General features: G+C 40.8%; 1 protein-coding gene across 2 annotated transcripts in view; it reads left to right on the forward strand.

The window, feature by feature from the left end:
- GPR63 (G protein-coupled receptor 63) overlaps positions 1-25,380 on the forward strand; it is a 70,033-nt gene that overhangs the window by 38,751 nt on the left and 5,902 nt on the right. The window lies entirely within an intron of this gene.

Below are 25,380 nucleotides of genomic sequence, written 5' to 3' on the forward strand. Positions count from 1 at the left end.
ATTTGATGGGCCAGCCTCTCTATTGTTCAGCTGTCTATGGTGGCGTGTGGGGAGAGAGAGGCTACGGTGATGGCTCCAGCCCCTAAGCGTTACTCAGCTGTATCACCTTGCTTCCATGGCTGCATGGCTTTCCTCCACAGGCATTTCCCACCACATTTTCCTCCCTCACATCCCCACAATCTGACTTTCCACAGTCAACAGCAGCCCTCACCCTGGGATTGCTCCACAATGCCTAAACTCTAGCTCCCAGCTGCTGCGCCTTCCAGGAGACCAGCATTCCTGTCCGGGGTATGTATGGCTGTGGCAAGGACTGTCTGTTCTCATTCCAGTTAGGCTGCCCCAGATCAGCTGTTTCACTCTCAGCCTTAAATGTTTTCCTCTGACTAAGACAGTTGCCCCGCTGTGGGGATCAGACCCCTGCTTCAGTTCTCCTACCCGCTGAGCACAGGTCCAGTCCTACTGACACTCCTGTTTTCCCTCCTAGTTCCTTCATCCTATCGAGTTTTGCGTGATTGGATATATTCTTTTCCACTGGTCAGGTACTCCTGTCTGCTCTCAGCTGGTGTTCTGTGTGCACTTCTGTGTCTGAAGGTGTGTCCCTGATGTATCCCTGGAGAGAGATGTACTCCACGTCCACCTACTCCTCCGCCATCTTGTTTCTCAAGATTCTAACACATTCTAATCATATTGGTATAATTGATGTGATTCTGAATGCTGGAGAGGTTTTTTTTTTTTAATTGAAGCAAATATTCCATAATTGATTGAAAGATTAATATGTTCACTGTAAAATTTTGATTATTTGGAAATAATCAGTTCATACAAACACATTAACTAGAGGTTGTTTGCATATTTCCTCAGTATTTACCTCACCTAGAAACTAGTGAAGCCATGACCAAATCAGTGAGAAAGCATTCTTTCCTCTCATTCTTTCCTTTACATTTCTCCAGTTTCTGAATATTTGGTTTATATACCTAAGCATTTTGAAAATATATGATGGAACATAGTACAGAATTTAGCTTTTCTGCACTTTGGAAAACATGCCAAAGCAGCTAGGATTTTAATAATTGGTACATGTGAGCATGCCAAGGCACTGCAGTTGTGTCCAACTCTAGCCTGGCCCATAGCCTGCCAGGCTCCTCTGTCCATGGGGTTCTCCAGGCAAGAACACTGAAGTGGGTTGCCATACCCTCCTGCACGAGATCTTCCTGACCCAAAGACTGAACCCACATCTCCTGTATTGGCAGGTGGGTTCTTTGCAACTAGTGCCCCCTGAGAATTCCTAGGAACTGGTAACTGTTGTTATATGTTTCCACAAGTCCTGGCCAGTGCTGAGTTGAGTTGATTTAATCTCACTGGAAAGGACTTCCCAGGTAGTGTTAGTGGTAAATAACTTGCCTGCCAAATCAGAAGACATAAGATATGTGGATTAGATTCCTGGGTCAGGAAGATCCTCTGGGGGAGGGCATGGCAACCCACTCTGTTATTGTTGCCTGGAGAATCCCATGGACAGAAGAGCCTGGCAAGCTACAGTCCATAAGTTTGCAAGGAGTTGGACATGACTGAAGTGGCTTAGCATCAGCACCAAAGTCACTTGAAACCTCAGCAACCCCTGGAGAAAGCCCTGTTCCTGGAGCATAGACAGGGAGAGTTTCACATCTTCATGGCTCCATCCCTACTCCGAGACTATGAGTAATGGGTGTGCTTCCTGATTTGCTGGTAAGGTGAAGGTCAGGCACAATCTCTGCATTTTTCCTTGGGTTAGAACAGCATTAAATGTGTAGGTAAAGCTACAAAGGTTTGGCAAATAAAAACAACCTGGCCAGTGACCCCCTGTACCAGTACTCTGTTTAATGCACTTAGGAATCACCTCCGGGATCTTTTAAAAATGCCCATTCTGAGTCAGTGGCTCTGGAAATACCCTGCATTTATACTAAGCTCCCAGAGGATGTAGATGCTGCTGGTCCACAGGTCGGCCCTCCTTTGAATAGAAGATTCCTTGATGATATTGCATATTTGCTACTATTTCATTTGACACGAAAAACATGTCAAAGCACTTAGCATTTTGACATTCCAAAGGCATTGTCAAAATGGTTTGTAGTAAAGGCTTATACATTAATTAAATCAAAGAGTATGAGTGAAATGATGGGAGATAAAAGACACAGAAGAAGGAGAAAAGAGGAGCATGTAGCCAGGGCTATGGAGAAGTCCTTCTGGGAGCATCAGTAGCAGCCTACACTGCAGGAAGTAGAAGCTTTGGTGAGAGTGGAGGCTGAAGACTCTTAAAGCAAGCATGTATGCGTGCTAATTCACATTAGTCATGTCTGTTTGCGACCCCTGTGGACCATAGCCTGCCAGGCACCTCTGTCTGTGGGATTCTCCATGCAAGAATAAAGTGAGTTGCCATGCCCTCCTCCAGGGGATCTTCCCCACCCAGGGGTTGAACATGTCTGCATCTCTTATGTCTCCTGCATTGGCAGGCAGATTCCTCACCATTAGCACCAGATGAGAGGCCCCTTAAAGCTAGAGGAGTTTTCAAATTGGATGTGGGCAACAAAGGCATGGATAAAGAAGATGTGGTGTATATATATACACAATGGAATGTTACTCAGCCAGCCATGCAAAGAATGAAATAAATGCCATTTGTAGCAACATGAAAGGACCTAGAGATTATCCTAGTAAGTGAAGTCAGAGAAAGAGAAATATATATCACTTGTATGTGAAATCGAAAATCTAACACAAATGAACTTATCTCCAGAACAGAAACAGACTCACAGGCGTGGAAAACAAACATTCGGTTACCAAAGGGGAAAGGGGATGGGAGGAAGGGATAAACTAGGAGTTTGAGATTAACAGATACATGCTGCTGTATATGGGGAAATGTATTCAATGTCTTGTAATAACATACAGTGGAAAATAAACACATTTATATCTATATATCTAACTGAATCACCAGATCCCTGTTGAACACCTGAAATTACCCAACACTATAAATCGACTCTGTGTGGATATGCTTAGTCTCTCAGTTGTGTCCGACTCTTCTTGACCCCATGGACTGTAGCTGCCATGCTCCTCTGTGCATGGGGATTCTCCAGGCCAGAATACTGGAATGGTTTGCCAGGCCCCCTCCAGGGGATCTTCCCACCCCAGGGATTGAAGCCAGGTCTCCTGCATTGTAGGTGGATTCTTTACCATCTGAGTCACCAGGGCCTAAGAATACTAGAGTGCTTAGCCTATCCTTTCTCCAAAGGAACTTCCTGATTCAGGAATCAAACCAGGGTCTCCTGCACTGCAGGCAGATTCTTTACAACCTGAGCTACCTGGGAAGCCCGTAAATCAACCATTTTTTAAAAAGCAGATGTGGGAGTAACTGCTAGGATAGTGGTGGAGAGTAGGGAAGAACTGCTGTTCTCTGCCTTAGCTGCGAGCACAGGTGTTGGGAACCTCTTTGAAATGTGCATCCCTGTGTGGGTGTCACATACAGTTGGCTCAGTCACCCCAGAGACAACCACGTACCCTACCGTGGAAAGCCACCATTCAGAACCTCTTTCTGCAGTCTTGGGAACTCGCAAGATGTACAGTATCAGACCAGCCATGAAGCTGAGCCCTGTGTTCTGCACATCTGTATTTTTAATGATCTCCCCAACATAACTGGAGAGGCTAGAGAAGTGAGTAGTACTTGTCAAAATATGTCTGTCATCAAGAGGGTAAAGCTCCTCCACTCACCTCAGTGGTAGGTGGGCCGCTGAGCTATAATGAATAATTCTTACAGACTGAGGTTTTGCTGTATTAGAATTTCAGTGAGGCATGGCTTTATGGTGCTTTTTCAGATACATTGAAAATATTCTTTAGGATTCAAGTTAATTTTATTTTCTCATAAAAATAATAAGAGCACATTAAAAAGTACAAAGGAAAGGAAAAACCCATAATCTACTACCGTTAACATATTAATTTCAGCATTTGGATGATTATTTCCTTTGAGTATGTGTGCGTGTGTGTAAAATAGTTTTAAGTACATAAAATGCAATATTCCACCCTGTGCTTTATGACTTTACATTGTAAGCATTTCTGAATGTTTTTACAGTCTTAATTAATACTTAAAATGTCTGAATCATGTCTTAACTGCATTAACTAGGCCTCTAAATATTGGTCATTTGGGTTGAAAGAGTCTTAAAGAGCTGTCAATATTTGGATATATGTGGGGGAATGAGAACTAGAAGCAGATGAGTAGAAAAAGGAAATGTTCTTTCTTTTTGGTAACTTTTTCCCCCCTCTAGGTTTAAAAATATCTCTAAATCCTAAAGCATGAGACAGTTCTGTTATTTTATTACAGGGATTCACAGAGATAGGTTATTTGAGTTGGTGGATAGTTATACTTAACATAATGTATTTAATCCAAGGGAATCCCAGATAACTTTCAAAAATCAGCCTTCCTTCACCATCTGGACTTAGTGAAAGACCTAGTAGAAACTTTCTAGCAGATGATTTGCTCCTGGGGAGAGACTGTCACTGCAGTCTCTAGAGTGCTGCCTTGCGGTGTGCAGAGAGTGCATTTGGGGCACAGAGATGAGGTGTTTAGTCCAATTTGCAGCCTTATAAAGGGTTCCTGGAAAGAATGAGATCTGAGAATAAGTGTATGTGTGTGTAAGAGTGACCTGACCTAGAAATGTTGAAGGCTCTGGGTAGAGGGACTAGCAGGTGTCATGAGCCTGTCCATCCCCAGACCTGTCACTGCAGGAGATGGCATGCTTGATAGTCACATGGCTGCCTGCACGGCCCAGGGACCCTGTCCCTACCAGATGATGGGAGAAGTCAGAAAAACAACAACAACAACAAAACATGTAGATACGTTATAATCTAGGAGAGCCCAGAGGAGAGAAACTTTTCCCAACTACGCATTCATCCTTCAGAAATTTTGATCCATGTTTTGGAGGTGACCATATTACCCTCAGCCCCTGAATTCTTATGAGTATGTTAGATCCCTCAGGTTGTTGAGCAGAAGGAAAAGATTGATCATCCTGGCTATATAGTTGATGGTGATACATTAAGTGTTTAAATGATTGGGATTGTGATTTTAAAGTAAGTTCACTTGGCTACAGTTTGGTGGGTGGATTTAAAAGGAAAGGGCAAGACTGAGAAGGCCTCCATTTAGGAGGCTCCTCTTACCTGGATGTGGTCATAGGGGTGCGGAGAAGGAGAAAGAGTTAAAGAACTACTTAGGAGGTAAGACGGGAAAGCTGGAGTGGCTGGTTTGGTGTGCTCTTAGAGCGGTGAGAAGGAATTGTTTGACTCCTAGGTTTTTTATTGTTGTTCAGTCACTCAGTCGTGTCCAACTCCTTGCAACCCCATGGATTGCAGCATGCCAGGCCTCGCTGTCCATCACCAACTCTTGCAGCTTGCTCAAACTCATGACCATCGAATTGATGATGCCATCCAACCTCTATTGCCTACTTCTCCTGCCCTCAATCTTTCCCAGCATCAGGGTCTTTTTCAGTGAGTCGGCTCTTTGCATCAGGTGGCCAAAGTATTGGAGCTTCAGCTTCAGCATCAGTTCTTCCAATGAATATTCAGGGTTGATTTCCTTTAGGATTAACTGATTTGATCTCCTTGCTGTCCATGGGACTCTCAAGAGTCTTCTCTAGCACCACAGTTTGAAAGCATTGATCCATTACATTTCAACATATGAGTTTTTGGGGGACACAAATGTTCAGACTATAGCAAGTCTCTGGCTCTTTTCTTAGAGAATAGATGAGGGTCAAATGTTTCTGCTGCTGCTGCTAAGTTGCATCAGTCATGTCTAACTGTGTGTGACCGCATAGACAACAGCCCACCAGGCTCCTCCATCCCTGGGATTCTCCGGGCAAGAATACTGGAGTGGGTTGCCAGTTCCTTCTCCAGTGCATGAAACTGAAAAGTGAAAAGTGAAAGTGAAGTCTCTCAGTCTGACTCTTCGTGACCCCATGGACTGTAGCCCACCAGGCTTCTCTGTCCATGGGTTCTCCAGGCAAGAGTACTGGAGTGGGTTGCCATTGCCTTCTCTGCAAATGCTTCTAGATACCTGATTTCAACTAGTCATTGTGTATTACTATGCTAATCACTGTAGTTTGCTTCCCAAGTCAACAAGATTCACCAAATATTTTAATAGAGAAATATAACAGCAATACTGTAGAATAAACTTTAGGAAAGGGTTTCACAAAGGGAATAAAACAAGGAGACATTGGGTTATGAATGTGATGACAGATTTTTAAAAGTTAATGACTCAGTAGCTTTTTATTGGGAAAGATTGAGGGCCGAAGGAGAAGGGGGTGACAGAGGATGAGATGGTTGGATGGCATTACTGACTCAATGGACATAAGTCTGAGCAAACTCTGGGACACAGTGAATGACATGAAAGCCTGGAATGCAGCAGTCCATGGAATCAGAAAGTTGGACATGACAGTGATTGAACAACAGCAAGCTTTTTTTTTTTTCTCAATAAACTATTATAATTCCAGGCCACACACACACACAAAACAATATTTCAGACAGTTTCACTTAATCTTTCTAAGTTTCATTATTCCTGTGTCAAAGGAGAAAAACGATACACTTGATAACCCTAACACACAGTGGTCATGAAAGTTAAATGTATATAGGAAGTCAGCCCTCATCAAAACCATCAGATTTCCTTCTCAGTCTTGTTATGCTATTCAACTTTCTTTAGATATGGATGTAAATTTCTAACCTTGCTCAACCTTTTACTTTATTAACTTCATTATACTTTATTAACTTCATATACTTCATTTATTTATACTTCTATAGCCATTACATCAGGCTTCCCTGATAGCTCAGTTGGTAAAGAATCCGCCTGCAATGCAGGAGACCTTGGTTTGATTCCTGGGTTGGGAAGATCCTCTGGAGAAGGGATAGGCTACCCACTCCAGTATTCTTGGGCTTCCCTTGTGGCTCAGCTTGTAAAGAATCCTCCTGCAATGCGGGAGACCTGGCTTCGATCCTTGGGAAGATCCCCTGGAGAAGGGAAAGGCTACCCACTCCAGTATTCTGGCCTGGAGAATTCCACGGACTATATATAGTCCAAGAGGTTGCAAAAAGCTCGTTACATACCATGGGCTTAGAAAAGCCAAATTCCTATTTAAAAGTCAAATGTATGAAACTGTAGAATCCTATGAATAAACCCACCTAGATACGTTTTTAAAATATTATTAATGTTCATCCTCACAGGAAACAAAGCCATATGAGTTTTTTAATCTCGGGACAGTTTCTGGTTGTCTCCTCAGGACTGTATTGGCTCAGCTCAGATACACACTGCTTGTCTCCAGCACTTGTGCACAGTGAAGAGTATTCCCCCTCCACCAGTTCAGATACTCGGCACTAAAATGTTAATATTGTTACTACCATTTGAGGACTGCTCAGCACTGTGCTCAATATATACTGCTTGTCATCCTATAGCAGCCCTGTAGGTGATTATTCACATCTTACACGTGGAAAAGATTGAGGGCAGGAGGAGAAGGGGGTGACAGAGGATGAGATGGTTGGATGGCATTACTGACTCAATGGACATAAGTTTGAGCAAACTCTGGGAGATAGTGAATGACAAGAAAGCCTGGAATGCAGCAGTCCATGGAATCACAAAGTCGGACATGACAGTGACTGAACAACAGCAAGCTTTTTTATTGAGTGTATACTATAATATGCTAGGCTCTTAACTGCATTTCAGGATATAATCCTGATAAAAAATATGTGACATCTCTGCCTTCTTAGAGTTTGCTCTCCAGCTGGAGCAAGGACAGGGCAGGCCTCGGCACAGATATGTATCTAGGGGTGTGATGGATGACTGTAAAGTGACTGCTGTTGGAGTCTTATCACAAAGAAGTACATGTTGGGATGAGACAGCAGGAGTGTTGGCTGGCCATGTCTTGGCCAGAGAAGATTCCCATAGTAATGGCAGAGAAAGAGTTCACAAAGCAAATGGGCTGTGAGGATGGGTGAATAGTTAGCAGGAGGCTGTTAGTCATTTAGCAAATTGTTTACTGAACTTGGGCCATGTGGCAGGCACAGCCTTAGGTGTTGGGAATCATTTGTGAATAACCCAGGCAAAAATTCCTGCCTCATGAGACTTATTCGCAGTTTGGACTAGGATGATGGCAGAGGGATTAGAGAGAAGTGGCCTGATAGGAACAATGTTTAGGAGTTAAAGTTGATAGTTCTTGGGGGAAGGAATGAATATAGCTGAGGGAGGAAGCTGTCAAGGTGATTCTTAGGCTTCTGGCTTGTATAACCAGATGGGTGGCAGTCCAGTCACTGAACATGGGAACTCTGGTGTGGGGTAACTTGGAGTGGGAGAGACCATCCCCCAAGTTACTGTTAATTAACATTAACATTAATTTGAGCATTCAAGGTTTGAGGTGCCTTTGAGATATCCAAGTGCAGATGTTAAATGAGCAGTTGTGTACATGGGTCTGGAACTCAGAAGTAAGGTTTAGGGCATTGAAACATATTTGTCAGGTATCTGCATTCAGGCAGTAATTGAAGGGGTGGGTAGGGAGGAGATTGCTTATAGTATGAGAAGAAATGAACCAAACTTAAATCTTTTTTTTTTTAATGTGTTTCTCAAAATCAGAGTACGTTATACTGCCTTTAATTAGCGTGTGGATTTTAATGTGAGTGCCCATGTATTCCCTTAGGTGTAAAAAACACAATAAAACTTGGTTTCACCTTTTGCTGTATGCGAGTAGTTTATAGGTGAAAAAAGGATATACTCAAATTTTAACACAGCAGTAATAATTCTAGGCAGAGCTATGAGAAAAAGATTCCACGTTCATTACCTAATAAGATTTGCTATTTCCTTGAATTTATAATCTAACACCTCTGTGAGAAACATCAATGGTAGGTAAATAATGTGTCAGAATTATGCAGTGAGGCTGACAAAATTAAATTGGCTGACATTTTCCCCAATAATATTCAAGGCAGGTAAAGATTTCTCAGCAGAACAATGACCTAATGAATGTGAACCAAAGAATGAGAATTAGAAACAGGAGACAAAAAGGAGATGAATAAAACCCACCGCCCATAGGGCTCATCATTTCTGTTGCTTTTTGTATTCCTAGAAAAGTTCTAGAAGGTTAATCTTCTATTAGCCACTTAAAAAGTACATTTTCCTAGTTTTTAATTATAATTAATTTACTTTTCTATTAAATATTGACCTTTCTTGCCACTTGAGTTTCAGTTTTGTCATCAGTAGTCACTCAGAATATTTTCCTCTGGAACAAAGCCCTTGCTGACATTTAGTTTAATTTCTCCTTGGCGATTGTGGGAAAAAGTAACACGAATGCAAATAAATCCTCATGCTTAATAATCTAATTTTAAAAATGTCCATGGAAGAACTAAATGTTCCTTTAAGCATTCATGAGAAAACTTCTTCTTTTTTTTGTGGTGGGTATTCTGGTTGGAATTAGAAATATATTAGGAATGAAACAGTGTTATAAATAGAACATTGCTATGGTTGATACTTAAAATGTGCACACAGCATTTTCCCCCTTTAGCTTTATTGCATATAGGTTTTAAGTTAGAGATACCTTGATAACAAGTGAAATTTTGATGCAATGGTGATTGTCTCTGTATAAAAATGACTTCAAATAAACCTTCTCCTACCCCATCCACTCTACTTGATTGTTAATATTTCCTTCTGGGACTTTCCTGCTGGTACAGTGGATAGGAATTTGCCTTCCAATGTAGGGGACAAGGGTTTGATCCCTGGTTTGGGAGGATCACACATACCACATGGCAAAATGAACCAGCAGACCACAACTATTGAGCCTGAATGCTGCAACACTGAAGCCGGTGCACCTAGAGCCTGTGCTCCATAACAAGTGAAGCTGATGCACTGCAACCAAGAGTAGCCCCCTGCATGCTGCAACTAGAGAAAGCCTGCACACGGCAATGAAGACCCAGTGCAGCCCAAAAAATTAGTAAATTAAAAAATATTTTATTTTCTTCTGATTAGTTTGTTCAAAGCTTCCTTTTATTCTATCTACAGGTAAAACAACAACAAAATAGCAGTTAGCCCCCCAAAAGTAGACATTGTTATAGTGATATAAATTTTTTTGTAGACTATTTTTTTTAAATTTTCAAATAGGATGCTTGATGGAGATGATCACTTTTGTAAAAATGAAGTTGAAATTTGGGCTACTTCTGAGGTGAGATGACTGGTTCTTTGTTTCTGTCTCCACCTACCCTTTTAGAGAATTCAAAAGTAGACTCAGTATATTTGCATCCATTCCAGTGTATTCTTTTTCTACCGGTACACTTTTCTAACTAGAATCTCTAGAAAAGTGTGAAGGGCCTACTACAGGCAAAGGAGATGGATTTATGTGTGATGCATGGTCTCTTTCCTCTCTCAGTTTTAATTTATTTTTCTTTCCTGAATGAGAGGAAGATAGGGTGGAGGGAGGAAGCCTTTGTTCCCTCATTGCTGAGTTGGAGGAAGAAGTTCACTTGAAAGAAGTTCACTTCATAGCTGAATGCAGTGAGGATCAGGAGGACCATGGTGAGACCTTTTCTCCTCCAGCATCGCCTGTGGCCCAGAGTGGGAAAGAGATGCTCAGTAACCCAGGACACGAGCGCTTCTTTCCCTTAGAGATTTTCCTTTCTTTTAGATTTTCACTTTGCTCAAGACAAAAGCAGGTAAAAGTCTGAGTGAGGCCAGTATTCAAATTCTTACCTGTTTTTATTCTGCTGTGTAAGTTATAAATTTGGTAGGACACTGATTATCCTATTCGTCTTATGCTGATCTTTACTCAAGCCAAGTATGTATTTACTTCACTCCTTCTTAAGGGACAGAAGAATTCTGGAGCAGTAGCAGTTGTTTTATTTGCTTGACATTTCCCAGCAGCCTGGGCTCAGTGGACTCAAGGTCACCCTTTAGAGTGTATGCAGTTAGCTAGGATCTGCGGAGGTGGGACGTGTCTACTGGGAGCCTTGAGAAGCCTGAACCCAGGACCTTCACTGGGCCCAGTTTGTCAGAAAGATCCAGAGACTAGAAGGCTTGCTTCTCTTCTCCACGGTGAAAGGGAACACTGAATGATTATTGCATTGTTAGTATTGCTAGAGTACACAGCTTTGTGTTCGGGCTGATAGGTTATAAAAAAGATAGGCTGCAACTTGTGTCTTGTTTTATATAGGAAACAATGAGGGAAAGTTCCACTGCATAATAAACATCAGTATTGATTTAATGTGAAAAAAACTTTTAAAAAGCCAGAAGGAAGGAAGGAAAATATATTTTGCACCTTTATTTTCACACCAGAGAGAAAATCCTTCTTGTCAGTTTGTGTGAATTCTTCTGTTTGTGTAAACATACAGATATACATGTATGTCACATACATGCATACATTTGCATGCATACACAATAGGACTGTGTGTCATTCTGCAAGCTGATTTTTTTTTTTAGTCAGTGTATGATGAATATTGTCTAGTGTCACTGTTCAGTTCAGTTCAGCTGCTCAGTCGTGTCCGACTCTTTGCAACCCCGTGAATCGCAGCCCGTCAGGCCTTCCTGTCCATCACCAACTCCCGGAGTTCACTCGGACTCACGTCCATCGAGTCCGTGATGCCGTCTAGCCATCTCATCCTCGGTTGTCCCTTTCTCCTCCTGCTGCCAATCCCTCCCAGCATCAGAGTCTTTTCCAATGAGTCAACTCTTCGCATGAGGAGGCCAGAGTACTGGAGTTTCAGCTTTAGCATCATTCCTTCCAAAGAAATCCCAGGGTTGATCTCCTCCAGAATGGACTGGTTGGATCTCCTTGCAGTCCAAGGGACTCTCAAGAGTCTTCTCCAACACCACAGTTCAAAAGCATCAATTCTTCAGCGCTCAGCTTTCTTCACAGTCCAACCCTCACATCCATACATGACCACAGGAAAAACCATAGCTATTGTTTGTGATAGTTGAATGGTTTTCTTTCTCTAGCATGTGTGTACTCTAATTCATTTAACTATTATTTTTATTGATGATCATTTAGAAGGGGTCTAGTTTTTCAACTCTCAATGCTATAGTAAATATTCTTATCTGCATGTTTCTGCATTTATTTCTGTAATGCAGAATTCCGAATGATGTTTAAATTGTTTATCTTTATTATTTTTAACCTTTTAAAATTATTGATTTATTTATGGCTATGTTGGATCTTTGTTGCTCCGAGTGGGCTTTCTCCAGTTGTGCCGAACAGGGATAACTCTCTAGCGGTGCGTTGGCTTTTCATTGTGGTAGCTTCCCGTATTGTAGAGCATGCGCTCTAGGCACGTGGGCTTCAGTAGTCAAGGCCCCTGGGCTTAGTCATGTGGAATCTTCCCAGACCAGGAAGAGCCCATGTTGAACCCATGTCCCCTGCACTGGTAGGTGGGTTCTTCGCCCCTGGACCATCAGGGAAGTTCTAAATTGTTTGTTTTTGATATTGAAAAATACTTCCTGTTTACCCTCCAAAACGTTGAACCAGTTTATACTCCCACAAAGGTGTACAATAAAGATATGAATTACGGAAATAGTTGAAGTGCCGTAGAAAGATCATGGTTATATGTCATATTTTGATGGCACTTTATATTTTATAATCCTCTTCCAATCTGATTTCTCCCAACCACCATATGGTATGGTTTTATATCTGCATGTATATGGATTGCATTGAATCTGTAGATAGCTTTGGGTAGTATAGGTGTTTTAATAGTACTCTTCCATGAACTCCATTTTTCTGTGTCTTCTTCAGTTTCTTTATCAAAGAAATCTTCTACAAATCTTTCACCTCCTTGGTTATACTTGATGCTATTGTAAATGAAATTGCCTTTTTCATTTCTCTTGCAGGTAGTTTGTTTTGAGTGTATAGAAACATGACTGATTTTATGTATTGATTTTGTTTTGTTTTTTTTTTTATGGAAAAATTTTATAACAGTAATCTCAGTTGAGACAGGGGTGACAGGGAAAATGTCTAGATTTGAAAAACAAGCATTCATGTAACATTTTTCTTTTTTTTTTAAATTTTAAAATCTTTAATTCTTACATGATTTTGTATCTTGAAACTTGCCCGAGTTTTTATTTGTTAGTTATAATAAACTAAGTCTTTAGAATTTTCTCTAAGATAATGTCATCTGCAAACAGCAATGATTTTACTTCTTTCTATCCCTTTTGGATACCTTCTATTTTTTTTCTTGCCTGTTTGCTGTGGCTTGGACTTCCCAGTACTATGTTGAATTGGTAAGAGTAGGCATCCTTGTCTTGTTCCTGATCTTAGAAGGGAGGCTTTTCACTTTTAAGTTTGATATTAGCTGTGGGTTTGTCATATATGCCCTTTATTAAATTGAGGTACATTCCTTATATACCTAATTTATTATGAGTTTTTATCTTGAAAAATACCTTGAATTTTGTGAAATGCTTTTTCTGTATCTATTGAAATGGTCATATGAGTTTTATCCTTTATTCTTTTAATGTTTGCATATGTTGAATCATCCTTGCATCCCAGGAATCAATCTCACTTGATCATAGTGTATGATCCTTTTAATGTGGTCCTGAATTCGGTTTGCTAGTATTTTGTTGAGGATTTTTGCATCAGTGTTTATCAGGGATGTGTGTTAGTCTTTCAGTCATGTCTTGACTCTTTGCCACCCTATGGACTGTAGCCCACTAGGCCTCTCTGCCCATGGAATTCTCCATTCAAGAACACTGGACGGGGTAGCCATTCCTTTCTACAGGGATCTTCCCAACCTGCTTCTCCTGCATTGGCAGGTGGATTCTTTACCATTTGAACAACCAGGGGAGTCTCTTATCAGGGATGTTGGTTTATAAATTTTATTTTCTTATAGTATCTGTGTCTGGCTTTAATATCAGGGTAATGCTGACCTTATAAAATGAGTTTGAAAGTATTCTTTCCTCTTCAGTATTTTGGAAGAGTTTGAGAAGGACTGATATTAATTCTTTAAATGTTTAATAGAATTCACTAGTGAAGCTCTCTGGTCCTGGGCTTTTGTTTGTTGGGAGATTTAAAATTACTGATTCAATCTCCCTGCTCATTGTTGGTCTGTTCAGATTTTCTATTACTTTATGATTTAATCTTGGTAAGTTGTGTGTTTCTTTGTCCATTTCTCCTGAATTATCTAGGGTTTTTTTTGGCATTTAATTCCTCATACTTAAAATGAGAATTTTACTAGTAATAGTCTCAGAGTTGCTGTGAAATTTTTTAAAAGCTGATTTATACTAAAACTGCTTAAGACATTCTTTGACACTCTACTTTCTAGTAAAACTCAGGAGAAAAGAAGTTATTCTCTTTAAGAATACACATTCCTCCTTTGAATACTGATTAAATATCTTGATATGCTTCTAACTACTTAAAAACAAAATCCAGGAGGAAGGGAACATGGGTGTACCTATGGCTGATTCTTGATGTTTGACAGAACAACAAAATTCTGTAAAACAATTATCATTATCCTTCAATTAAAAAATAAATTAAACAAAACAAAATGTAAATGTTGTATTTTTGCACCCACTGTTTTATTCCAAATGTGTAACTAAAAAGGTAGAGATTTTTAACTTTCTGATTATTTTTCTGTTTACATGTGTTCTGTGAAAGGAAGTATAGATGTTAAACATACTGGTCTTATGATTGACAGCTTAATTTGATAAAAATTATCCAGGATATGAGTGTATTCCAATGAGAACCAAGTGTTCCATGATGGAAGTAGTCCATGTAATCAGCTTGCCACCAGATAGCTGGTGGGTACCCCAGAGAAAGATGCCACATTTACTAAGTGAAGTTTTGGCCTTAATGTTGTCACATTGAGTACTAAGTGGATATAGCCAGATTGATTTTGGTGAGTGAAAATCCATGTTGTGGAGCCCCCGTACAACTTTCAACCATACCCCATGGCCACCTTATTCATAATCCCGTTTGAGAAGAACAACAGTAGAGAAAAAGGTTGGTTAACCTTTGAAGAATGCATCATCTTGTCTACGTGATTATTTAGCTCCATATGTGTAAAGTTGCTATTTGGTGAGCATTTATATGGCCAACCATACCGTTAGCTGCAGTCCATAAATGAGTGTAAATTAGTCCCTCTCACATGTCTCCTTCAAGATGAACAACCTGGTACAAAATAGAATGGCCCTCTGTGGGTACAATAGCTGTGTACCAGATGCCAGTGAATGTGCTGATTTACTCCAGCAAAGAAGTCACATCTGGTACAGTATCTGCACTCTCCAAGATCCATCTGCTTTTCTTAAAGGCCAAATAGGCAAGCTGAATATGAATGTGTTAGGAATCATCACCGTCGTCCTTTCAGTCCTTAAGGCCATTTTCTCTCCTTTGGCACATCTGTGTTTTACCAAGTATAGAGTGGTTACTGCTTATTGCTCAGTCAGCATGTAATGAAAAGCATGACATTCTATGGAATGGAGAGGCAGTCAAGGTGCCTGTGGACTAGATTATGAGCGTGTGCTGTGAGCTGACAGAGCCCTGAGGTAGGGTAGTGGGGTGCCAGTTGGAGCCAAACTGCTCAGGTATTCACATATAAAGAAAAAAACTAATATGTTGTTGCCCATCAACAGCTATGTACCAGATGCCAGTGAATGTGCTGATTTACTCCAGCAGAGAAGTCACATTTGGTGTAGTATCTGCACTCTCCAAGATCTGTCTGCTTTTCTTAAAGGCCAAATTGGCAAGCTGAATATGCCTGTGTTAGGAATGTAGGTGATGACCTTCATCCTTTCAGTCCTTGATAGTGACCCTAATCTCTACAGTCTCTTGGTTGCAGGATGTGGGATCTAGTTCTCTGACCAGGGATTGAACCCAGTCCCTCAGCACTGGGAGGGGGGAGTCTCAGCCACTGGATCCCCCAGGGAAGTCCCCTGTTTTCCTCTTATTCAAGAGGTTCTAGATCTGTGTATTAGTTCAAGTTTGGGACTTGATTGAGGGGTGGCATTTTTCTACTCTATAGTTTTGCTCCTTATATAGAAAAAGTAGGACTTGGTAGGTTTGTAACTATTTCTCTCTTAGAAATACCATGATCAAGCACCAATGATCTCTGCAAGTTAGACTATTCCAATTTCAGCTTTTGCTTGCTGCACATTTTGGTAAGCATGCTATCTCATCTTTTGTTGAGTACTGTCACTGAGCCCCTGCCACTCTGGGATACTATGATCCCCATTCAGTTTAGGAACCCATTTCTTGGGTGGCACCATTCCCCTGGGTCTGCAGAGAATAGCTGCTATAGAGACCTTCAAGTATGCTGGTGATCCTTTCAACCAGTGTATCTCACCATTGAAGGAAGTGCCCTCTGATCCTACCAGGTGATATAAGCAGGTGAGCAGGTCTTACATGATAAATACAGGTCAGCATTCATATCTGCTGGAGTCTTTGCATAGCTCCCTGTTTACCAAGGAGATAGTGTCATCTCATTTTCATGTAGATTACCTTCAGAACCAGGTGTCCATCAACCAAGTGAACAAACTGTTAGAGCCATTTTCAGCCATTTGAGGTAGCACAGAAAATCCAGAATCCCAGTTTCAGTTCAGTTCAGTCACTCAGTCGTGTCTGACTCTTTGCAACCCCATGAATTGCAGCACGCCAGGCCTCCCTGTCCATCACCAACTCCCTGAGTTCACTCAGACTCGCATCCATCGAGTCAGTGATGCCATCCAGCCATCTCATCCTCAGTCGTCCCCTTCTTCTCCTGCCCCCAACCCCTCCCAGCATCAGAGTCTTTTCCAATGAGTCAACACTTTGCATGAGGTGGCCAAAGTACTGGAGCTTCAGCTTCAGCATCATTCCTTCCAAGAACTCCCAGGGCTGATCTCCTTCAGAATGGACTGGTTGGATCTCCTTGCAGTCCAAGGGTCTCTCAAGAGTCTTCTCCAACACCACAGTTCAAAAGCATCAATTCTTCAGCGCTCAGCTTTCTTCACAGTCCAACTCTCACATCCATACATGACCACTGGAAAAACCATGGCCTTGACGTGATGGACCTTTGTTGGCAAAGTAATGTCTCTGCTTTTCAATATGCAGTCTAAGTTGGTCATAACTTTCCTTTAAGGAGTAAGCGTCTTTTAATTTCATGGCTGCAGTCACCATTTGCAGTGATTTTGGAGCCCCCCCAAATAAAGTATGACACTGTTTCCACTGTTTCCCCATCTATTTCCCATGAAGTGATGGGACCAGATGCCATGATCTTCGTTTTCTGAATGTTGAGCTTTAAGCCAACTTTTTCACTCTCCACTTTCACTTTCATCAAGAGGCTTTTTAGTTCCTCTTCACTTTCTGCCATAAGGGTGGTGTCATCTGCATATCTGAGGTTATTGATATTTCTCCCGGCAATCTTGATTCCAGCTTGTGCTTCCTCCAGCCCAGCATTTCTCATTATGTACTCTACATATAAGAGAAATAAGCAGGGTGACAATGTACAGCCTTGACGTACTCCTTTTCCTATTTGGAACCAGTCTGTTGTTCCATGTCCAGTTCTAACTGTTGCTTCCTGACCTGCATACAGATTTCTCAAGAGGCAGGTCAGGTGGTTGGTATTCCCATCTCTTTCAGAATTTTCCACAGTTTATTGTGATCCACACAGTCAAAGGCTTTGGCATAATCAATAAAGCAGAAATAGATGTTTTTCTGGAACTCTCTTGCTTTTTCCATGATCCAGCGGATGTTGGCAACTTGATCTCTGGTTCCTCTGCCTTTTCTAAAACCATCTTGAACATCTGGAAGTTCACGGTCCACGTTTTGCTGAAGCCTGGCTTGGAGAATTTTGAGCGTTACTTTACTAGCGTGTGAGATGAGTACAATTGTGTGGTAATTTGAGCATTCTTTGGCATTGCCTTTCTTTGGGATTGGAATGAAAACTGACCTTTTCCAGTCCTGTGGCCACTGCTGAGTTTTCCAAATTTGCTGGCATATTTTGTGTACCCATATTAAAATTTTTGATCTATTCTAACATTATATTCCTTCCAACCTGATTTAATACCCTCTGCATCTATTTCCGTATATATTCCCTGGTTTCTGTCTATATAAATTGGAATTATCTTGCATATCTTTTGATATAAGTTTTATTTCTTTTCGTTCACAGTTCACATTACACACTGGATTCTGCTGGGACTTGATTCTGGTCGTAGGTCTAGAAGCAAGAGAGATAGTTGGGGCAGGGTCCTAAGGAAGGCCAAAGTCCCTGGCAAGATGCCATTGTAGGTAAGGCTCTTACTGATTCTTCAGGCAAGGAGAGACCAACCTCATCAAGCAAGGAGGAAAAGCTTTTACTATTGGCAGATAAAACTGCAGCGCATGGTCCTCAGCCTCAGCTTCATAAAAATCCCCTTGGACAGCAAGGAGATCAAACCAGTCAATCCTAAAGGGAATCAGTCCTGAATATTCATTGAAAGGACTGATGCTGAAACTGAAGCTCCAATACTTTTGCCACCTAATGTGAAGAACTAACTCACTGGAAAAGACCCTGATGCTGGGAAAGGTTGAAGGGAGGGGCAGAATGGGATGACAGAGGATGAGATGAGATGGATGGCATCACCAACTCGATGGGCATGAGTTTGAGCAAGCTCTGGGACTTGGTGATGGACAGGGAAGTCTGGCATGCTGCAGTCAATGGGATCACAAAGAGTTGGACATGACTGAGTGACTGAACTGAACTGAGTCTCATCCCAGCTTTTAGGACCCTCTCCTTCCCAGCCAGAATCCTAACTTTAACTGAAGAGACTCTGTAAGTTTGGGAATTCAATGTGCATTGCAATATTGCCACCCATAGGATTAGACTTCTAGTCTTAGAAATCCCATCTCTGGGGCAGCAGGAGATAAGTTTTCTTCACTGTGGTTAAAGAGGCTTTCTGGCTCTTCCTCTAATCCTTGAGATTGGAATTTAATGTTCTCAGTTGAATTTTTTCTTTCCTCTGGAAATTCAAATTCCAGGCCCCACCCTGGACTACAGACTTAGAAACATGGGGTTTGGGTCCCCATTTTAATAGGCTTTTCACGTGATTCTTATGCATGCTTAACTTTGAGAACTGCTAATGTGGAACAACACCTTCAAAATTCTCAGAGAAAATTATTTTCAACTGAGAATGCTAAACCAAGACAGTTAATGTGGATAAAAATAAAGACAGACACGTATAAGGACTCAAAATTTATGTCCCTTGTGTTCTTTATTCAAAAGCAATTGGTTCATGGCAAACAAGGAAGTCAACAAAGGAAGCAATGAAGTGGAAGAGAAAGGACCTAAGAAATATGGAAGCCAAGAGCCCAAAGCAAAAAAGAGGTTTCCAAGATGGTAGTAAAGAGATGTTTCTTGCTGGCTGCTATGTAACTGACCCAGTGTCACTCCAGGGAGGTACATAAAGCCAAATGAATAACTTCAAGATAAAATATGTAGCTGATATATCTGACCTTCCGAAATACGATACTTCTAGATGTAAAATCTCTCTGCTAGAGCAGATTAAAAAAAGATATTTAAAAATAATAAAATTAGAAGTATATAAATTATTAATTCTAGAAAATGCAACATTTATACAGGAAAGAAAAATATTTTTTGGCTTATCAGTAATAGATGCACTAACTTCTGCTGTTCTTCAGAATTTTCAAATAAATATTTTGGTAGTATGAAGAGATAAGAAGTAAGTTGAGAGGTGCTATGGCAGCTAAACCTTTACTATCCTAATATAAAATCAGGAGTTCATATAAAATATTGATTAAAGTATCAATTTCTTCATGTTATTTAGATACATAAGTACTTTTGAAAAAAACCTTTAAAATGATTAAAAATGGCTACCTCTAAAACCAGATGTTGAATGTGAAAGGTAGTATAGGATTTGACTGTGACCCAGAGAGATGTTGTGGGGAGGGAGGTGGGAGGGGGGGTCATGTTTGGGAACGCATGTAAGAATTAAAGATTTTAAAATTAAAAAAAAAAAAACAAAAAAAAAAACAAACCATCAAAAAACAAACAAACAAACAAAAAAAAACCTCAATTTGATGATTTTTTAAATGAAATTATGTGCATATAACATAAATAATAAAAAGAGAAAAGAAGAAATTCTCTGATTTGATAAAACATAATGCAAATAAGGGCTTCCCTGGTGGCTCCGCAGTAAAGAATCCTCCTGCAGTGCAGGAGACATGGGTTTCATCCCTGGGTTGGGAAGATTCCCTGGAGGAGGGCATGGCAACCCACTCCAGTATTCTTGCCTGGAGAGTCCCATGGATAGAGGAGCCTAGAGGGCTACAGTCCTTAGGGTCACAAAGAGGGACACGACTGAAGCAACTAAGCATGCATGCATGCAGTACAGATTAATCTACCATGTATGTATTGAGCTGTGTGCAAAGCATAGTAATCATAGGGGACAATGAGATTTATAAAATCAATCTGCCTTCTAGGAGAATATACTCTTTTCAATGAAACAAATATCTAAAGCACTGAAATAGCAGTTTAAGACTGAAGGATGAAGACTGCAAGAATTCTGTGGCCTCCTCTGCCCATTCCAGCCCCTGCTGCTGCCGCTGCTAAGTCGCTTCAGTCGTGTCCGACTCTGTGCGACCCCATAGACGGCAGCCCACCAGGCTCCCCCGTCCCTGGGATTCTCCAGGCAAGAACACTGGAGTGGGTTGCCATTTCCTTCTCCAATGTATGAAAGTGAAAAGTGAAAGTGAACTCGCTCAGTCGTGTTCGACTCTTCGCGACCCGATGGATTGCAGCCTACCAGGCTCCTCCATCCATGGGATTTTCCAGGCAAGAGTACTGGAGTGGGGTGCCATTGCCTTCTCTGTCCCAGCCCCTGAAGCCCCATTAATTGTGACATCTTGGCATTCTTCAAACATGAAACACTTACTGTATCACTAACCTGATTGCCCCTGCGTTGTTTCTATAGATACTTGAGACAAGAGAAAGAATCATAAATTCAATAATTTCTGCCATATCTGAGGTTTACATGTGGGGTTTGTGTATATATATATATGTGTGTATAAATATATATATAAACATACACCTTCACATATTTTAATTTTTTCTTGGACTATGTAATGAGAGTACCCAACAAATGCCCAATAAAGACGAGTTTATATTAAACATTAGGATTGCTAAGCAAGTATTACCAACCTAAGCTAATTTTCTACTGTTCTTATGTTGCTACTGTCCCATTTCCTCTGGAAATGCAAATTTTTACTATAAAACTTTGATTTAGTCTTCTGTGAAATTCAGAGAAACTGCAGGTTACAATGTACTTGATAAGACTTTCTAAGAGGAAAGAATCTTTTGACATAGTTACAATGAGTATTCAGAAGTCCTAATTTTCGGCCAGGCGTACAATGAATGAAGATACCAGGGCAAAAGTGTTATTAGGTTCATGTATGTTACGTTCTCTGACATTAGAAATTTCTGATCTTCCTCAGTGTTTACCTTAACACTGCTTTTATGTAAGCCTTTCATAGACTCTTTGTATATTTGGGAAATTCAACTTTTGTATTTAATGGGCACTGAAAAGCTGATTGGAAGCTCTGTGTGCGTGGGTTGGGCTTGATGGTAGGTGGGCTTCAGTATACAAGGTAACTGGGCACCAAGCTGGCATTTTTCTTGGGGCACCATGAAAGGTTAGTATCTAGAGTATTTTTTTTCCTCTGGGGCTTTTTAATTACTGGAAAAGATGAGTGCTTCAGTCCTGCCTGGTAGTGTATGCCTGGCTGCTGGCCATCTGGGAACAGGGTGGAGAAGGGGGCTAGGTTCTCATGCTGAATGTGCAGACATCCATCCAGTCCTGCTGCGTTCAGCCGTGCACTGATTCACTCAAGTTTTGTGCTTATCAGGTTCAGCTGTGCCAGCGACTTGGGCTGCTGGCATGGGGGTATGTTCTTTCATATGGTTGCTGGAGAAGATGAGCCACAAACCTAGAGTGGGGTTCCAGTAGCTCTGTATATAGATTTTTCAGTCAATTTCCCAGTTTTCTGCCCCACCCAAACTTAAAGTACTTCCTGGTATCTCCTAATCCACAACTTCTCTGGGGATCTACTGGGTTTTTTAGCTGCTTCTAAGGATATTTCTCAGGAAGTATTGAAGATAAAAAGTTCTTTGTTCTGCTCTGTTCAGTTACCACACCACCATCTGCCTTTGCCTTAAAACATTTACAAAAACTCGTATCTATTGATGCATCTTTCATTCATACTTGTCCTTTTGGATTGTGAATTTTGTTTAAAAAATATCCCTATACTGTCATTTCAGTGTAATTTTGAGAAGCAGGGTCTATGGTTCATTTGTCTAGTTTAAGCAGAAATTCAGGAATCATTTGTTCATCAGTGTTTCCCCAGTGCCTTACTCGTTTTTATTGTTCAGTCACTCAGTCGTGTCCTACTCTTTGCGATGCCATGGACTGCAGCATGACAGGCTTCCCTGTCTTTTCACCATCTCCTGGAGCTTGCTCAAACTCATGTCCGTTGAGTCAGTGAGGCCATCCAACCACCTCTTCCACTCTTGTCCCCTTCTCCTCCTGCCTTCAGTCTTGCCCAGCATCAGGATTTTTCTGATCAAGACATCTGCATATATTCCTTTATGCTTGACTGGCTTGATCTCCTTGCTGTCCAAGGGACACTCAAGAGTCTTCTCCAACACCACAATTCAAAAGCATCAATTCTTCACTGTTTAGCCTCCTTTTTGACCCAACTGTCACATCCATACATGACTATTGGAAAAATCAGAGCTTTGACTAGATGGACCTTGGTCGGCAAAGTAGTGTCTCTGCTTTTTAATACACTGTCTAGGTTTCTCATAGCTTTTCTTCCAAGGAGCAAGTGTCTTTTAGTTTTGTGGCTTCAGTCACTGTTTGCAGTGATTTTGGAGCCCAAGAAAATAAAGTCTCAGTGTGTCCATTGTTTCCCCATCTATTTCCCATGAAGTGATGGGACCGGATGCTTTGATCTTTGTTTTTTTTAATGCTGAGTTTTAAGCCAGATTTCTCACTCTCTTTTACCTTCATCAAGAGGCTCTTTAGTTCCTTTTTGCTTTCTGCCATAAGTGTGGTGTTATCTGCATATCTGAGGTTATTGATATTTCTCCTGCCAATCTTGATTCCAGCTTGTGCTTCATCCAGCCCAGCATTTTGCATGATGTACTCTGCATGGAAGTTAAATAAGCAGGGTGACAACATAGAGCCTTGATGTACTCCTTTCCCAATTTGGAACCAGTCTGTTGTTCCATGTCCTGTTCTAACTGTTGCTTCTTGACGTGCATACAGGTGTCTCAGGAGGTAGGCAGGCTCATCGTAGGTTCTGAAATAAGTATTTGATGGGTGAATAATTGAGTGAATTGAGTTAGAAGTTTTTACAACAGCAGTAAAATATTGTGACTGTATGTGCACATAGAACAACCTAAAAGGCATCTTTTACAATAAATTTTTGTTTTGGCTCTGTTCCATTTTGGTTTTGTTCTCAGCATGGTCAAGAAAATAAGAGTTTTAGAAAGCTAAGTGTGTGCTCCTTCAGGATGGATGTTTGCTTTCTTAGTCAAGCAGTTACAGGTGTTACTTTAGGCTTAAAGATACACATTTGCCTAAGATACACTTTTATGATTTTTCTCTAGAAAATCATATTGAGGCTGAGGTATGCAGTAAGCAGTCTTTATGCTTATTTGTATGTATATTTGTGAAGTTATAAAGAGACTTGGGCTGATTATATAGTTATATAGAGACTTTCCCCACGGTCCTTCGTGGTTAATAAAGTTTGAGAGTCACTGGCTTAGTGGGGCATCTTATCCAGGTATGTTTTCCTTAGAAAATGTACCTTTTTGTAGAGACAAAGAAATTAAGCTATAACAGTGAAGTGAAGTGTTAGTCACTCAGTTGTGTCGGACTCTTTGTGACTCCATGGGCTTGGCCTGGCAGGCTCCTCTGTCCCTGGGATTCTTCAGGCAAGAATATTGGAGTGGGTTGCCATTCCCTTGTCCAGGGGGCTTCCCAACCCAGGAATTGAACCCAGGTGTTCTGCAATGTAGGTGGATTATTTACCATCTGAGCTACCAGTGAAGCCCATAACATCTCAAGTATATAGTAAAAATTAATATTTTGAACAAATAGGTGAATAGTCTTATTCATACGGTTAGCTCTGGACAGCAAATTGGGGATTATGGAGAGATAGGAATATGTTAGAGAGCCCATGATTTGGTTTAAGTGCTGGATCTTGGGTCTCACAAATGAAATGCTTCTACCCTCTGTATTACAAGAAATGAATAAATGGACTTCTGGCACTTACTCCTAAAATTATTCAGTAATTGTAAGTTCAAATAATGAGAAAATTATGGCATCATCTTAAACAATTAATGTGGGGCTTCGCAGGTGGTGCTAGTGGAAAAGAACCTGCCTGCCAGTTCAGGAGACACAAGAGACACGGGTTTGACCCTGGGTCGGGAAGATCCTCTGGAGAAGGACATGACAACCCACTCTAGTATTCTTGCCTGGAGAATCCCATGGACAGAGAAGCCTGGGAGGCCACAGTCCATTGAGTTGCAGAGAGTCAGACAAGGCTGAAGTGACTTAGCACACACACATGCATGCAAACTACTGTGTAATTCGCCCATCCCCAATCTTTGGATTTATTAAAGGGATCTACACAGACACCCAGTGAGAGTTCTTTATAATTAGAAAGGTTAAAGTTACCTCTCCAGTAAGGAAGGAAAAACCTACATCACAAAAGTAGGTTAGGAAGATAATAGATTAAGAAAATTTACAGAAAACTCACGGGTTACAGGAATTGTTAAGAAGTTGGGGGTAAGGAGAAGAGAAAGGTGATAAGAAGCTTTTTGGAGCAAGAAAGTGAAATATCTTTGTAAGTTTTCTAGAGTGCATTCTTCTTCACACCTGAATATTTTCCCAGTCATCTACTTTAGAATCCTTTATTTCTTGGTTGACATTTTAATCAAGTTGCTGGCATTACAGTAAGGTTGATCTTAGGAAGAATAAATTGAGAAAATAGAAGTATTTGTTTTAGAAAATACAGGATGGAAATGGGTGGGCATGGGAAAGAAGAGAGAATTTGAGGATCAAAGAGAGCTTTGGAAAAAGAAAGGAAGTCTTCAAAATATGACCAAGACGTTTTACAGATAATTTTTCTTCTTTTCTTGAAGAACTTCTTCAGTAGAGTGGTAGGATTCTGGGGAAAAACACAAATAAAATAGCCAGAAAACTGCTTCAGATCCTCACTGAAAATAAGGGTGGTGTCTAGTTGTGAAGCTGTGAAAGCAAAGGTGTTTGATTATCATGTATTAAATAGGAAACTGATTTCAGGGTTCTTTGCCAACTAGCTTCGGGCTAGTGTAAGAATGGAATATAAACCTGTACCAAAGAGCTATCAAGAAAAGTATTAATACTCTCAGGCCAAACAGATA

Source organism: Ovis canadensis, chromosome 8, assembly GCF_042477335.2.
Source record: "Ovis canadensis isolate MfBH-ARS-UI-01 breed Bighorn chromosome 8, ARS-UI_OviCan_v2, whole genome shotgun sequence".
Classification (NCBI taxonomy): domain Eukaryota; kingdom Metazoa; phylum Chordata; class Mammalia; order Artiodactyla; family Bovidae; genus Ovis; species Ovis canadensis.